Source organism: Chelonoidis abingdonii, chromosome 8, assembly GCF_003597395.2.
Source record: "Chelonoidis abingdonii isolate Lonesome George chromosome 8, CheloAbing_2.0, whole genome shotgun sequence".
NCBI classification, from domain to species: domain Eukaryota; kingdom Metazoa; phylum Chordata; order Testudines; family Testudinidae; genus Chelonoidis; species Chelonoidis abingdonii.
Window position 1 is genome coordinate 4,877,228 of NC_133776.1, and position 11,913 is coordinate 4,889,140.

Consider the following 11,913-nt stretch of genomic DNA (forward strand, 5'->3'; position numbering starts at 1 on the left):
TAATGGAACCAATATTAAAAGTCAAATTATTTAATTACTAAATTACACTAAACTGAATTAAATGAGACAAACTAGTTAGAGAGCTTCTAATTTAGAGATTAGCACTGACGTACGTAGCTCAGTCAAAGCACGGTGCTACTTCTCTAATAAAAGCCAGGCCCGTGTTCTTACTATTCCTGTATAACCCCATCAAAGGCATAGGCTTGGAATAGCTCTTGTTCAGAGGCGACAGGTTTATATAATTTTTGGTGGTGTCCAGAATGGTCCAAGTCCCGTGTCCCCGCCCCCCCCACCTGCCCAAGATTCTGGGAGGGGGGGTTGGGTGCAGGAGGGGATTTGGGGTCCAGGCAGGGCTGGTGCAAGGATGTTTTGTGCCCTAGGCAAAACTTCCACCTTGCACCCCCCTGCATTCCTGCCCTGAGGCGCCCTCCCCGCGGCAACTCCCCCCCCTCCGCCCTGAGGCGCCCCCCATATGGCCCTCCCCACACTTCCCTGCCCCAGCTACCTCCACCTAAATGCTGGCGGCGACCAGGGTGGCCAAAGAACTGGCTGCCATGGTCGCTGCCAAAGAAAATGGTGCCCCCAAAATGCCAGCACCGTAGGCGATCGCCTAGGTCGCCTAAATGGTTGCACCTGCCCTGGGTCCAGGTTCTGGCATGGGGGAGGGGTTGGAGTACAGGAGGAGCTCTGGGAGGGAGTTTGGGTGCGGGGTGTGGGCTCTGGGTTGAGGCAGGGGGTTAGGGTGCTGGAGAGGGGGAAGGGTATGAAAGATCTGTGACCTGCTTGTACTGTCGGGGTGAGACACCGCTTGATTCAAATCCTGTCTAGTTTATAGACCTTACACTTTGAATTGATTTTATTTCTCAGGTAACCAACTTTGATCTCTACACTCACTACTTATAATCATTTAAAATTAATCTTTCTGTAGTTAATAAATCTGTTTTATATTTTACCTAAAACAGTGCGTTTTGACTGAAGTGCTTGGGAAATCTGCTCAGGTTACATAAGCTGGTGTACAATCACTTTCCTTTGTAGAAGTGATGAACTTAATGAACATACACTGCTCAGGCTTCTGACCAGGGCAGGATGGTTCAGCCCCAGGGAGCAAGGCTGGGGAGCTGCGGGGAATTGGCTGTCACCTGTCTGTTGTTGGTTCATGAGTGGCTGGGAGAAGCATTCATGTAACTCAGTTGTATGCATCCCTGCCTGTAGATGTCTGCCAGAGGTTTGGAGCTTATCACAGTAAGAGAGGGATACCCCAGGTTGGTAGGACAGAGGGCTCAGCTGTCCCCCAGTTCAGGATGCACCTCAGGAACCCCATCACACACAGCTTCATTTGTTTAACTTAAGGTTCAATTTCAAACATATTTAGTTACACCAGTGAAAAAGACTCCCTCTTTCCTGGGGACCCCTTTTCATGTGGACCCTCTTTCTTTAGTTTCAACCAGGCTTATTTCAGTTTAAACTGATTTAAAACTAAACAGTAGGAAGCCACTCTGAAACCAAAATAAGAGTGTCCACGCAGAGCTTTGCACCAAACCAGTTTAACTAAACCAATGTGAGCTTGTGTGTAGGCAAGACTTAAGCAGTGATGATGCATGGGGAGGATAAAGCCAGCTTGACACCTAGATCTGAGGCAGAATTTGCAGGCCCAACAAAAAAACATCTATACACTTGAAAACAGAGCATAGAAGTCACAGAAACCCACTACACCAACCATGCAGTCACTTTTCAGGGCAGAATCTTTCATTAAAAGCCAAAGCGCTCTTTGCTCTGCAAGGATGTTCAAGAAACCACCATACATGTGGTAGAAGATCTAACATGACGTGCACATAACAAACTCAGTTCATGACCTCTCACTGGGGTAACCCTCACATTCCCATCCACTACCCACTAGTTATTACCTTTTCTTTCCTGTGTCAAGTCTAAATTAGAGTGTGAAATCTTTGTGGCGGGTACCTCTGTCATTACGCTGACTGGAAAGTATCAAAGAATTCTATGATGCTGTAGAAACAAACTAAAGAACAAACAGCTCAATTATATAACGATTTGCTAGCGCCCCATTAGGCTGGAGTTATTCACGTGAGATCTGCTAGAACTTTTGATCAAGAAGTGAAACAATTTATGGTGAAGAGCAAAGAAAGCAAAGTTATGCAAGATTCCTAGCATTGTCAGGCAAATATAACAGGAGCAGCATGCTTAGTCCCTACTGTATTTCCAGTACGATTTTACTGATGCAAGTCAAAATGCTAATTGGTTTTAATCTTTTTTACTGTCTGAGCAGAAGCCTTTGAAAAATGGCTTTTTCCCATAGAACTGCACGTGGTTTGTGTAGTGAAGCTGTTAAAATGAAAACGATATGTCAAAATATTGCAGGGAAACTCAGTTCTGAGCACTTGGCAGCCACGTTTGGCTGTAAAACTGTGCAGACAGCAGGAGCAGGGGTCAGAAATGGGGTATCGTATGTGGATGGCTAATGTCAGTGAACACAGGAAGTCTCCTTTCTGGCATAGTTATCCATAACATCCACAAGTGGCCAAATTTTGCCTCTTCCTTCACAGAGTTGCAGCATTTTTATACATGCCCATTTTCACAAACGTCTCTATGCTTTCCCCTGTGCTGCCCCCCTATGCATGGTAAACCCATCCTGAGCTCATCCATACAATTCCTACCCTCTCCACATTTAAATCCTTCCTGAAGACTGCCTGGAAGACTGTGCTATCTGCAAGGAAGCTGGCTGATTTATAATGGCTCGACCAAGACTCAGCCAGGCAGCACCTTGGCCACTCTGCATATTGTAACCCCTGTCTTCCTAAAGAGCCTTGCAAAAGAGACTCTGCCTCACTTCTGTAGGAAAGCCATCTAGCATCTTTTTAGTATGACAAGAAATAATAGTTTGCATTTCTACCTGTCTTCTTTCTAAAGAACAGAAATTTTACTAGGCAAGGAAAGTGACATGGCAATTCCAGTTATCTCTAACTCAAAGATGGGAAGCCAATTCAGTTTATAAAAAGACAACTGGATGCTAGGCGACCTCAAAAAGTTGAATCAAAAATGAGACAGTGGGTGGTCTAGAAATTCTATGAAGCCATGGAGATGCTACTCTTGGAGTTAGTACTTCTAAGTTGGTTTATTCCTCTCTACGCCGTTCTCATGGTGTCACCACATCTTCATGTCTCATCAGTGTTTCATGATGCAACACTGTCACACAGTGCTGAATCAACACAATGCTGATTTTTTTGGGGGGTGGGGTGGGGAGGGAAGACCAGGCAAAATACTACACAAAATGTGCTGTGAGGTTTCATGAGTCTGAGAAGTGGTCTTAGAACCCAAGAACATCCTGTGAGCAGGATTTCCCTGTCAAAAATAAAACAAGCTTAGAAAATTCAGACAGCACAGAGAAGCAGCTACATTGGTCAAAGATCAAGATATTGGGGACAGGCTGAACAGCCAGCAGAGCCAATTAAGAGGAGATAGTTCTGGAGGCAGGGGAACTGATGCTCTTAATTCAGCATATAAAACACCCAAAGGAGTAGTAAATATATTTTCTTTTCAACACAAGAGCAATGCTGATTCAGCCTCTCTCACTGTGCTGCTGGAGCTTCTGGTGTTCCCATGGTATGCCCATGTTTGGCATTGAATAAAAAAGCAAAGCTGTTTTCTATTTTAGGCAAAACAACAAGGAGAAAGAACCTAAAAATATTCATACACTGGTCCATTGACAGCCTGCCTCCTATAAAGAACAGTTTTACGCCGGAGAAAGCCAGCCAGACTGAGATATGACTGTTGGACCATCTAGTCCTGTCTCCTGCCTTGACCGCTACAGATGCCTGGTTCTTCAAAGGGAGACCAAAAGCCATCACATTGCTTCTGGCTGTGCAATTCTATACAAGAGAGACCAGGAGGAAATCCCTTCCTGAATGCATCAGCTGATCAGAATACAACCAGAAGAATGAACTGGTTGCTCCTTATATATCACCCTGTTTTGCATAACTACATAATTAGCAGACACTTATATATCCCTTTTAAATTTGGCACTTGAGTCACACTCACATGGGAAAGACAGCACGGAAGCACCTGGTCTTAGTGAGTATTGGCTATATGTTATGAAAAGTCTCCTGAATTCAGCACTCTCTCCAGCTACACCCTTGGTTTATTATTTTCTCCTAGGGCTTTTTCGCAACTTCTTCCACCACCAGCAAGAAGTAGGTTGCAACATCCTCCCCCGATCTTCCCTGTATTACTGTTCTCCAAATGCCAACCAGCAATATCACATTACACACTTGCGCAATTGGACAAAGCATCTGCAGTCTCCATCTCTCCATTCTTCTCTCTCTTGGGAGAAGCTTATTTTGGAGAGATCAGTGACAAGATCAGCATCTTGTAACTCATTCTTGAGCCTGGCAGCTCATCACCATGCTGTCTGTGCACCACCCAGGTAGAATTTGCAGGTGGTGCTGTTCTGAACAGCTACTAAGCATCCCTAGGGCACTAGAGAAGGTTAGGAACAGTAATTAGCAGGGCTTTGAATGGCTCAGGGGGTTGTCAATGGGATCACAGAACTTTTATCTTTGGTTGTCCAGTTCGAATGTTCACTTAGTGAAGCAAGTTAGTGGGCTCAGCCCAATTCTGAGTGGATGGAGGTCTACCTCACACTGAAAAGACCCCCCACAAAATGCCCTTGAACGCAGTCTCTATAAGGAGGTGAAAGACAATCACCATGGAAACTCCTTTTACTCCCAATGCTTGTTTACACTAGAATAATTGCACTAGTGCAACAAAACCAGTGCATGTTGCAACACTGCGGCATGTCCAGGCAGGCCGTGCTGGGAGGATGGACTCACCACTCTGCGTCCACACGGAACTCTCTGCAGCCATTGTGTGGCCTGGGGTCTAGCACACCTGCCCCAATATTTGTAGTTCAGCTCCCCAGAGAGGGTACGCAATAGAACATGTGTTTGCACCTGTTACCGTTTTTGGTTTGCTCCATTGCTTCCTTCAAATGGCTCTGTCCTTCCCAAGAGCCTGTGTGTGGGAAGGGCTATACCCTGTTATGCTCTAACACACACCATGGCAGAGAACATCAGCCTTCCTCTGATTCACTTCCAGGTTGACTTTGAAGGAGAGAAGAAAGAACTGTCGAGTGCCACTGTTTGAGATTAAGGAGCATGGTTTTATTGTCACTTATTCAATCACTGCTGTGTAGCTTCTTCTGCTCTTGTTTCAAGCTGTGTTTTTTAGCAGTTTCCTTCTCTCTTGGATCCCTCTAGGATCCAGAGAGAGGAGTCATCACCCGAACCCAGGGTAAGAACATCTCTCCAGACCTTTCCATGTGGCACAGCAAATTCTCCATCCCTCTCCCACAACTAATGCAGAGGGTTAGGGCTGGAGGAAACAGGGTGTACTTGTTTTATGGCAGTGAGGTGGGTGGTAATCTGCGATATACGTGGTGGTAGGAAGTGAGCCTTCTTGTCTATCTTAACTGGTGTCCCTTTCTCTTTCAAACCTCAGGAGTACATGAGATGCCTGGAACACAGTGGCCCTCTCAATCACAACCCTCATTACTAGAGTAACTGAGCACCTCTAAAGTTCACAAACACGCTAGGGTGTGAGTGAGAGATGCATTCCCAGCATCTGCATGCATGCAGTGGCTGCTGACTAAGGAGACTGCATTGTCCTTGGCATTTTTCCAATGGGATTAAATAAAGAGATCATTTGCATGGTCAGAAAGTTTTATTTTGCACGGTCTGCGTGCCCTTTCTTGCTCCCTTGGAGGCACCAGATAGAGGGCCAGATGCAGCATCACCTTGGATGCTCTCGAACCTGACCGTCACAGGGTCTGAGGACAGGATGAATACTTGTCCAGCTGAGTACTGCTTTGGCTGTCCCCAGGCCCGCACGAAACCAGTACATGGGTGGATTGCTAGGTGAGAGACCCAGTGGCCTGCACTGCCTGTGAAGCTTAAGCAGGAGTATGGTGGGATTGCACTGGGAAGACTAACTGCATTCATGCTGCTGCAGCCCCAGAACTTGCAGTCACATTTGCACTTCAACATTGAGGTTTGCTTCTGAACCTACTGTCTGCTATATTTGCATTTATATTTTTGTTCACCATCCAATGGACAAACTGATGCACAGAGAGAAGAAAACCTTCAGTGTTTCTTAGCTACAACATGCACCTTTGCAGAACAATTTTGTTTTAATCACCGATGTGTTGCACTGAATAAATAACATGGAAGTAAGCATCAAGACGAGTGCCTTAGAAATGGGCTGAAGGGGGTGTCTATTAGGTCACCTTTCCAATATCTAAAAGTTAGAATAAGTTACATGTCCCATCCCATATCAAAGTGGCCATGTTCAATACAGCTATTACCTGTCCCTGACTGTCTCGGTCTTCAGTATCCATCACTTTCACAGCCAGCCTCTGGCAAAGTCTAAACTCAAGATGGGAGCACAAGAGCGACAAGCAACGCCTATCAGAGTGGTGAACAGACAGGGAAGCATCAGGACATAAGGAAATTGGAGTCTATCCTTCTGGACCAAATGACACCTCTGAAAGTGTTAGGTTTTTGCTCCAATCCCTCAGACAGAGACAAACATCTACAAGGTCTCTATCAAGCATTCTTACAATTACAATACCCACCTGCTGAAGTGAAGAAACAGATTGACAGAGCCAGAAGGGTACCGAGAAGTCACCTACTACAGGACAGGCCCAACAAAGAAAGCAGCAGAGAGTCTTGTGGCACCTTATAAACTAACAGACATTTTGGAGCATGAGCTTTTCGTGGGTGAAAACCCACTTTGTCGGATGCAAAAAGAAAGTAACAACGCCACTAGCTGTCACCTTCAGCCCCTAACTAAAACCTCTTTGATAATGTGCTGGAGATCTACAACCTGTCTTGAAAGATGATCCCTCACTCTCACAGATCTTGAGAGACAGGTCAGTCCTCACTTACAGACAATTCCCCAACCTGAAGCAAATGCTCACCAGCAACCGCACACCACACAACAAAAACACTAACCCAGGAACCTATCCTTGCAACAAAGCCCATTGCCAACTCTGTCCACACATCTATTCAGGGGACACCATCATAGGACCTAATCATATCAGCCACTCTATCAGAGGCTTGTTCTCCTGCACATCTACCAATGTGACATTTGCCATCACGTGCCAGCAATGCCCCTCTGCCATGTACATTAGCCAAAATGGACAGTCTCTACGTAAAAGAAAAAATGGACACAAATCAGATGTCAAGAATTATAATTTTCAAAAACCAGTCGGAGAACACTTCAATCTCCCTGGTCACTCGATTACAGACCTGAGAGTTGAAATACTCCAACAGAAAACCTTCAAAAACAGACTCCAACGAGAACTGCAGAATTGGAATTAATTTACAAACTGGACACCATTAAATTAGGCTTGAATAAAGACTGGGACTGAATGGGTCATTACACAAAGTAAAACCTATATCCCCATGCTAATTTTCATCCCTACTGTTACTCACACCTTCTTGTCGACTGTTGGAAATGGATCATCCTGATTATCACTACAAAAGTTTTTTTTTCTCCTGCTGATAATAGCTCACCTTAACTGATCACTCTCATTATAGTGTGTATGGCAACATCCATTTTTTTCATGTGTGTATATACATCTTCCCACTGTATGTTCCACTACATACATCCGATGAAGTGGGTTCTAGCCCACGAAAGCTTATGCTCAAATAAATTTGTTAGTCTCTAAGGTGCCACAAGTACTCCTGTTCTTTTTTCTCTGTAGGTGTGTCTACTATAACAGCTATTCATCTTTCAAGAACATCAGAATGGCCATACTGGGTCAGAACAATGGGCCATCTAGCCCAATATCCTGGCTCCAAAGGTGACCAGTACCAGAGCTTCAGGGGCAGTGTACACAGGGTAATTTTGGAGAGATTCACCCATCTTTCCCTCCCTGATTCTGGCAGTAAGAGGTCTAGGGTTGCTCCGAGCATGGGTTTACATCTCTGACCATTTTGGCAACTATCCTCATTGATGGACCTATCCTCTGAACTTATTAAGCTCTTTTTTGAACCCATTTATACTCTTGGCATCACAATGTCCCAAGATGATGAGTTCCACAGGTTAATTGTGCATTGTGTGGAAGTGTTTATGTTAAATGTGCTGCCTATTCATTTCATTGGGTGACCCCTGGTTTCTGTATTGTTGGACAGGGTAAATAACACTTCTCTAGTCACTTTCTCCACATACCAGTCATGATTTTATAGACCTCTATCCTAATCCCCCCCTTAGCCATCTCTTTTCTAAGCTGAACAGTTCCTAATTGTTTTAGTCTCTACTTGTATAGAAGCGGTTCCATATTCTTGTTCATCTTTGTTACCCTTCTCTGAATGTCTTCCAGCTCCACTATATCCTTTTGGAAATGGGGTGGCCAGAAATGGATGCATTATTCAAGATGTGGGTGCACTGTGGATTTATGTAGTGGTATGATATTTTCTATCTTATTACGTACCTTTTCCTCATGGTTCCTGAAATTCAGTTAAGCCTTTTGACTGTCGCTGTTCCCCAAGCTGAAGTTTTCAGATAATTATCCATGACTAAGGCTCTGTGTTTGTCACAGATTTCATGACTTTCCATGACCTCCGTGATTTCTGCAGCGGCCCATGCGGCTGGCCTGGAAGCTGGCTGAGCAGTTCGGGCAACCCCTGGGTGGCTGCTGCTGGGTCAGTCTCGGGCCCCCCCACCCTCCAGCAGCAGGAGTTTGGGTATAGGGGGGCTCAGGGATGGAGTGTGGGGTGGTGCTTACTGGAGGGGCTCCCCAGAAGGGTGACAGGAACAGCCCTCCCTCAGCTTCTAGCTCAACGTGCCGACTCCACCCACAGGCACCACCCCTGCAGCTCCCATTTGCCGTGGTTCCCAGCCAAGGGAGCTACAGAACTGGGACTTGGAGCAGGGTAGAGGCAGCAAGTGAAGCTAGGAGCTGGAGCTCGCCGCTTCCCAGGAGCCAGGTAGGGAACCTGTGCCAGGCCTGTCAAACTGCCCCTCTCCCAGCACCCGTGGCACCCCCCGGGTCTCAACCCTTCCCCGAGCATCCATGATTTCCCCCTGGGCAGCACCCCCCCCATACCCACCATGCCCCCCCAGGCAAACCTCCCCCCTAAGTTTTAGTTGGGTATGTAGTAAAAGTCATGGACAGGTCACAGGCCATGAATTTTTGTTTACTGCCCGTGACCTGTCCGTGACTTTTACTAAAAATACCCATGACTAAAACATAGCCTTATCCACGATGACACCACAATCTCTTTCTTGAGCGGTTACAGCTAAGTTAGAACCCATTATTATGAATCCATAGATGGGATTATTTTTTCCAACATGTGTTATTTGCACTTAACAATGAGTTTCATCGGTCGTTTTGTTGCTGCACAGTTTAGTGAGATCCCTTTGTAACTCTTTGCAGTCAGCTTTGGTCTTAACTATCCTGAGTAATTTTGCATCATCTTCAAACTTTGCCACTTCACTATTCCTGCCCTTTTCCTGATTGATAATGAATATGGTGAACAGCACAGGTCCTTGAGGGAACCTCTCTTCATTCTGAAATCTGCCCATTTATTTCTACCCTTTGTTTCTTATCTTTCAACCAGTTACTGATCCATGGGAGGATCTTCCCTCTTATTCCAAGGCAGCCTTTGGTGAGGGACCGTCTCGAAGGCTTTTTGAAAGTCCAAGCACACTATAAATGAACTGGATCATCCTTTTCCACATGCTCGTTGATACCATAAGATAATTCTAATAGATTGGTGAGGCGTGATTTCCCTTTACAAAAGCCATGCTGATTCTTCCCTAACGTATCATGTTAATCTAAAGTGGGTGGTAATTCTGTTCTTTACTATAGTTTCTACCAATTTGCCCAGTACTGAAGCCAGGCTCACCTGCTTATAATTGCCAGGCTCTTCTCTGGAGCCCTTTTAAAAATTGGCATGAGATTAGCTATTTTCTAGTCTCGGGGTACAGGCTGGTTTCAGTGATGTTACATATTACAGTAAGGAGTTCTCGAATTTAATATTTGAGTTCCTTCAGAACTCTTGGTGAACACCATCTTGCCCTGGTGACTTATTAGTGTTTAATTTATCAATTTGTTCCAAAACCTCTTCTACTGAGGCATCGATGTGTGACAGTACTTCAGACTGGTCCCCCAAAAAGAATCTCTCTGATGTAAGGATCTCCCCCCATCTTCTGCCATGAAGTCTGATGCAAAGATTTCATTTAGCTTCTCTGCAGTGGCCTTGTCTTCCTTGAGTGCTCCTCTTGCACCTCTGCTGTCCAGTGCCCCACTGACTGTTGGGCAGGCTTACTGCCTTGGATGTACATAAAGAAAAAAAAATCTTACTTGTTAGTGTTTGCATCTTTCTAGCCATGTCACCTGGTTTGTGGTCTTGTCACCCTCTACAGTCTAAGCAAGCCCAGTCAAAGGATTTACAGCATGAAACAAAATGCCTCCCAGTCGTGATATGAACCAAAGCGTCTGAGGTTTTTTCCTATCAGTAAAGCATCAAAAAGCAAAGACTTCCTGCTCCGAGGGCTTTTGCCAAGAGATAACCTGTCCCTTTCCCTGCACAAAGGTACAGATAACACAGCAGCTCAGCCTGACACTGAATTGGCCGATGCTCAGATACCACAATGATGGGTGCATTAGAAATATGGAGAGAGAATCCATGCTCTAAAGCTCTGACTTTTAAAACATGACCATTTTTGATTGGAGCAGATTACAAATAAACCAGGAGCATTTCCTGCCCCAGCCACTGGTGTAGAGTTCTGTATGTGATTTGATTTCAGGGTTTGGATTTTACTCTAAAAAGAGAGGGTTTTGGTTTTGTTCTTGTCCAGAACTTTAGGACATGCCAAAGCCCCACCCATACTTCTCAGTTACATAGCTGCTGCCCTACCAGTAGGGAACAGAATACCAGATACTATGTCCTTGTGGCATTAGAAGTGATTCTAAACCTTCCTGCTAAGACACAGCATGCACATTCCATCCTCTCTCAGACAAAGGGACAGAGCTCTTTGCCCAGAACAGAGATGCGGTTAGTTTTCCTGGTGATGAATGCCAATAAATATAAATGCCCAAAGAAGGAAAACTGGTGACAAATGAGTCCCTTTTTGTGGGCAAAAGCATTGAAAAGATTGGCTTCCTCTCACAAAATGGCATCTGCCTTCTTTGAACCTAGTCTTGCCATGCGGTCAGGAGCGGCTCCAGGCACCAGCACGCCAAGCGCGTGCTTGGGGCGGCAAGCCACTGGGGGCGCTCTGCCGGTTGCTGCGAAGGCGGCAGGCAGGCTGCCTCTGGTGGCATGCCTGTGGATGGTCCGCTAGTCCGAAAGCAGCCTGCTTGCCATGCTTGGAGTGGCAAAATGCCTAGAGCCGCCCCTGCATGCGGTGAAGTTAGAACTCCTGTCAAGTCCAGCTATGGGGGAGACAGGCTCGACTTGCATGTATCTACTGCTTCCCCTGCAAGACTGGTTCGTGGATTCCTAAACCGACATGTGGGCAGGATGCTATAGTGTGGCCATGTTATGGCAAAGTTTGGGTCACTCATCATCTCATAGATTTGTCCCTCAGAGCAAATGAAGGAAAGCAGCTGGCACTTATGGGAAATGACTATGCATTGTAATAAGTGATTATTTGAAGACATTTATCATAGCATATTTCCTTTAGGAATCTCACTACTTTAAGAAGAACATGAGTACTTGCGGCACCTTAGAGACTAACACATTTATTTGAGCATAAGCTTTCATGGGCTAAAATCCACTTCATCAGATGCCTGCAGTGGAAAATACAGTAGGAAGATATATATACTGTGACAAAGTTCCTCCCCTACCTTGGCGGGTCCTGCGCTTATTGGCGGATTTGCTCACCTCAGTG